Source organism: Gekko japonicus, unplaced genomic scaffold (genome assembly GCF_001447785.1).
Source record: "Gekko japonicus isolate JY-2015 unplaced genomic scaffold, Gekko_japonicus_V1.1 scaffold326, whole genome shotgun sequence".
Taxonomy (NCBI): domain Eukaryota; kingdom Metazoa; phylum Chordata; class Lepidosauria; order Squamata; family Gekkonidae; genus Gekko; species Gekko japonicus.
In genome coordinates this window covers 862,173-868,154 of record NW_015165245.1, presented here as the reverse complement: position 1 = coordinate 868,154, position 5,982 = coordinate 862,173, and positions in this window count along the sequence as shown.

Sequence of the window (5,982 nt, the reverse complement as noted above, 5' to 3'; positions counted from 1 at the left end):
GCAGCAGCCAATTTGGCTGGTGGATCTCAGGAAGTTATTTTGAATGTTTTGATAACCAAGAATCTGTGTATGCCCCCCAAATGTGGATACCACATAACAATTGGGTAGATTTAAGTATTCCAAAAACTTCTAAAGCCACATAAATCATATTTACCCCCTCCTAATTGCTAAAAAAAGTGATGACTTAGAGCTAGTGACAGCCTGAAGCCTAATATCTTTTCTGTTGCTTTCTCATTTTTATCACTCAGATATTTGAATATGTCTGTCTGACTAAATGACTGTCTAGCAACCAGTTATAATGGCCCTTGATGTCATACTAATGACACTTCATCATTAAGCAGGTTACCCTAGCTCCATGTTACCTCTTCAGAGGATGGAATGTTTACACTGCAGCTCTTTGTAAGCTCTCTGTCAGTTTATAGTGTGCTAGAACAAAGCACTCAACTATAAAAAATATCATCCATCATGCTTATTGCTTCAAATGTCTCTTTCCACTGATAAGCAGAAGCTTGTTCCTTGAGGTTTTTTTGCTTTCAACTCTGAGGACTGTATAGATGGTTTTAGTTTGTGACTGTACATCAATGTTGTCAGGAGCAGCATGGATCCAGCCAACACACTGCTCCCCTTTCCACCTACGCACTTTGCCCTAATATTCTAGAAAAAACAACACTTTGACCCTTGCATGTTAAACAGCGTTTATTATGCTTGTGCTAATTTGCTGCTCACCCTCTACCTATATGTATGGACTGGCAAAATTCATTTCTTTCTTTTTCTTTTTTTAAACCCCCAGAGAGGTATTTTTATTGTTTTTTCATTAGACTACAAAACTACAAAGAAATATATGGGGGGGGGACTACAACTATGGATAAAGATAAGATACCCACACTAACTAAAAACCCAAGAGAGGGAGATCACATCCGTGTTAAACTAAATAACAGTATTTAAAGTGTTAGTAGCACAATATACTTGTAGAGTTCTTGTTTTTAACAGGAATACACAACTCAGAGGTGGCTCCATCCTCAGACTGAGTGGCCTGGCTACTTTGGGCAAAATCTGTATTTACCTGAGGAGGCAAAAGTTCATGAGCCATCCCGAGCCATAAGTTTTAGTTTTCTGGACCTACCATTATAACAGTGCCTTCTGCTAAACTAATAACATTATGTCTTATAGTAAGTTTTATCAACTAAGCTAAAAAAGCAGTGTACCCTATGAGTCACTGAGTTCAAACAGCAGATTTCTAATGAGTTCCTTTCCCCTCTTCCATCCCACTCTTTGACTGCATCAAACCTCACTATTCTTAAGCAGCTTTGACTGCAAAGGGAGCAAATTCCCTGCAGATAACCAGCCACTCGGCAGAAGCAGTGGTTGTCATTTCCAGGATTAGTTGACATCCGTTCATTACTCATTATCTAATTAAGAGAAAAATAATCAGGGAAAAGTCTATGCTTCCTCACTCGTTAAAGCTTAAACAGCCAGATGAGAATGCTGGATTTAATAAACTGCATACCCTGTAAGCACAGTTTATCCTGTTATTCAAGGCCAGTTCATATTTTTGTCAAATTATATTGTATTAGACAGATTCATGCAGGATAGGGCTATCTGTGGCTACTATCTGCGGTGACTAAAGGGAACCTCCACATTCAGAGGCAGTAAACCTCTAATTACCAGTGCCAGAAAGCAACATCAGGGGAAGGCCCCAGTCTCTATACCCTGTTGCTGGCCCTCCAGGATAACTGGTTGGCAACTGTGTGACACAGAATGCTGGGCTAGATGGACCACTGGTCTGATTCAGCAGGGCTTATGAATTCTTCATTGTATCCACCTTATTAAAATATAAGCATGTGGGCTGGAGACTTAGTACAGTACAGAGTTCCCCAACTTTATTGAGCTTGCAGGCACTTTTGGACTTAAGAGAGAAGGTAATTGGCACCACTCAAAATGGGTGCCCTGGGTGTGTTTCCCTCACAAAATAATTACAAAGTACAACAAGCAATAGCCTTTCTTTCTCTCTTCCTTAGCCACCCCTTTTTTCCTTCTCCCCAGCTGGTTCCAAAGAATGAGACCAATTACAGTTATCTAGGTTAGTATAAAGAAAACATCAACATACTCATCAGGGCACTTGGTATTAATGTGATTTAAGCAATCATGAAGAATATAAGAACTGACGTGCTGCATCACATTTATATAGCATCTTGACAACTGTCATCTGGAGAGGCAGAAACTGCCAAAAATACCTTTAAACATTCATTAAAATTATACTGTTCTTCTACCTGCAATTGATATTCTGACTTGCAAACCTCTGTGAGGTTCAGTGGGAAGGCTTGATGACCCAGTTGGTATGTCCCCACTCCTCAACCCTTTATTTGGTAGAGATATGCCAAACAGGAACATCAGCATAACCCATCTTTTCATCAGTATCATCTGTAACTGTTCCCATGTTTTGGCTTGGCATTCGGAGTGCCAACCTCCGGGTGGGACCTGGGGATCCCCTGAAACTACAGCTCATCTCCAGACTACAGAGAATTAGATGCAGTATGCTGATGACACACCACTCTGTCTATTTTTATCTGATACAAAAAACATGAGCAACTCTCACAAGCTCTCATAGCAGAGATGTGAGAACTTCACACTGATCAGGAGCCCACACATCTTCTCATGGAAGAAACTGTTAGCCAAATTGCATTATTTCTTAATAATAGATCGGGGGAATTATGATATTAATAAGCAATTGGCATAACTATAGGATCAGACCTGTATATACTGGAGTTAGAATTCCCAAGAACCCAGGAATAGACACAGATACTGGGTAGCTAAAATAATAATTTCTTTACTAGTCAGTCAGCCAGTTAGCCTTTATTGGCATAAAACAGGATTTTTGAGGTAAGGGGAGAGATCATTAAGGAACAGGTTAAATAGAAAGGGTGCTAATATACAGCCTTGCTTGACTCCTTTATTTGACGGGATTTTTGAATTTCTTTACTAAATATTCTCAAGCATACAAACAATATTCAAACATTCACACACACAATACAGAACTAAGAAAGCAGAGATGATTGATCGCTAATAGAGGGGTCAGTTATGGGGTGATACTACCTGTCCAGATGTGCAGAGGTCCATGAAGGAGGGATTATGGCCTAAACCCAGAGGTTTAGGGATGGTCTGCCAGTTGGCATCAGGACAGAGGCACACCGAATGAGGCCATGTGCTCTGAGGGATATAGACATTGGAAAACAATGCAGACCAATGGGCGGCCCTGGGGGCTGGTCTCGGGTGAGAACAATAGATTACCTGGGCCAATGATGAGTTCCAGGGGTGTGTAGCATCAGGATGGGCAAGGCCTGGATGTGAACAATGAGCTTCCAGAGAGGCAGGGTCTGGATATAATGAGATTAGGCCAGGTGTTGGATGGTTGGACTGGAGGTGTCCATTGTGGAACAATAGAGTGATCTGGTGTTTCCCTGGTGCCAGACAAAAGAAGTGATGTTTCTTAATGTGTGGCAGGATGAACCTCAATGGGTGACCATGGAAAGTTAATGTTTACCTTGATAGGTCTAGCATAGCCATAAGAATGCAGATATCTTAGACAAATATATGGAGACAGGAATGAGAGGATTATTACAAAGGTATTCCCTGACAAATAGGTGAAACAGGAAAGGGGGATTGAAATATGCACCATACTTCATTCATGACAATAGCACAGACCAGAGACTTTTGTCCCTGCCTTGCCTGTACATTTGCCAGACAAAAGGCTAGCCATTTGGTCAGCAGAAGATGCCTGAGGCAAGGACAGAGACTTGACCATTCTAGTCCTTTTTGGATAGAGCTGACAGGATAGATTGGGGGGGGGGGGTGCTTGCATGGGTGCTTGGCAGTGCAGCCAGCCTGGAGAATTCTCTTTGGCCTGAGTTTTCTCAGCCAAGGAGTGGTTCTCCTAGCCTTCCAGCAAGAGCCACTGTTTAAGCCAAGCCTGGCTTCATAGGGCACTGCTTGTGGAGGTTCAGAGGTCATTTCGGGGTGTCTCTCTCTTGGGAAAGACCACCCCAGGTTCAGGGCTGAGGATGCTGGCAACAGAAACACACAAATTCCCTTTTTATATAATACAATATGTAGAAAAATGTGGAACCATGTGCAAACCTCCTTTCTACCACATTTTTCTTTATACAAAAGGAGCTTCATAGTATATAACGTAACTGTAAAGATACTGACTAAAAGTCAGAGCCAAGATGCTGCACAATGTGTCGAGTGTAGGATTCTGTTACAGGGAATACAGAGTAAGAAATCAAAACCTGCAGCAAAAACTGTTTTATGGTCATTGTAAGAGTTGTACTGTTCTCATAAAATCCATTGCATTCTACAGTCTCCTGTTTGAACCATTTATAATATTTGTAGCAGCAAATATAAAAGAAGTGGTTACGGAGTGGATGGCATTTTTGTTGAGGCTTTATTTTTATTACCTTTTTTATGGACTAATCTTCAACAATTGTGCTGAAATGCTGTTGTTTCCAAACCTAATAAAATGTGTGAATGCAATGTGTCATTTTGGTAATCCTCAAGCAGGAGCATGTTTCTGCAAACATTTTTTTCTGGCTATTTGCACTTTCAAATGCCATCCCTCGGACTGAGAGGAAATAATTCATTACAATGCTTGGCAAGGCAAAAGAAAAGCCAATTTGGAAGCAATGGGAGGCATCTCACATTATGTTATGACTTAGATATGAATGATCTAGACAGCTCTGAGGGTAGCGAAGGGCAATTGAGGTGTCTGTGAGGTCTGTTATTGGCTGTAACTTTGGTAAAGTTCCATTTCAAAACACCCTTGAAACTCGGGTTGCCAGGTCTCCCTGGCTGGATTGCCAGTTCCAGGTGAGGAAACGCCTAGAAATTTGGGGATGGAGCCTGCTGGGGAGGACAGGGACCTCCATGGGTTACAATGCCATAGTCCACCCTCCAAAGTAGCCATTTTCTCCAGGGAAACTGATCCCTGTAGTCTGGAGATGAGCTGTGATTCCAGGGATTCCCCAGGTCCCACCTGGAGGCCGGCATCTCTACTTGAAACTGAAATTGGTCATCAACGTGTTTCAGACAATTACTTCTTTTTAGTAGAAAAGAATTACTTTTGTAGAAACATAAAAATAACAAAGGAAACTCCCATCTGATGCAGCAACAAGAAAGTTCAGCCTTTTTAGGTACTTTATCACCATCCTGGTTGGTTTTAATTTCATGTTTATTAGTTGTGATTTTAATTATATATTAACTGTATTTTTGATTGTTATAGTGTTGTAAATTGCCCAGAGCCTGCTCTGCAGGGTTGGCAATTCATAAGTTTAATTTTAAAAAACTAAAATACAATTTTTGCCAGATAGATGATGTGAGGCCTTTTATTTAGGTGTTTGGCCTTCTCTGGTTGCCTGGATGTTTTTCTGCGTGTAATAATACAACATCTCCCTTTTATCTCTCATAATGGTTTTCACTTTAGGATTTGAATGGCCTTGCCATTGATGAGGACCGATGGCAAATTGATTCAAAGAATCTAGAATGCGAGTGCACCCACCTGATAGGATGGTGACTAAATCACTTTTGTCTAAGACTTGTGTGTGTGAGTGTGTGTGTGTGTGTGTGGAATTTGCCCCTATGGTGTGGTCCTATGTTCAGGGGTCATTTCGTAGAAAAAGAGCTGGAGGAGCTCATTAGCATAACTTATTAGCATATGCCACACCCCCTGACATCACCGGAAGTGTGCACCAGCCCCTCTGACAGGCAGAAGCACCTGGGATCCATTCTTTCCCCCCTCTCCCTTCCCTTCGCCTCCAAGTCGGGCGAAGGAAAAAGGGAGGGGGAGGAGTGAAAAAAGTAAAAAGTTATTTTTCCCCACCATAGAGAACAATGGAGGGGATAGGGGCAACCTGTTTGGGGGCCCATAGAATTGGACCCCCTGGTTCAATGTTCCTGAAACATGACAGGTATCTTGGGGAGAGGCTCCAG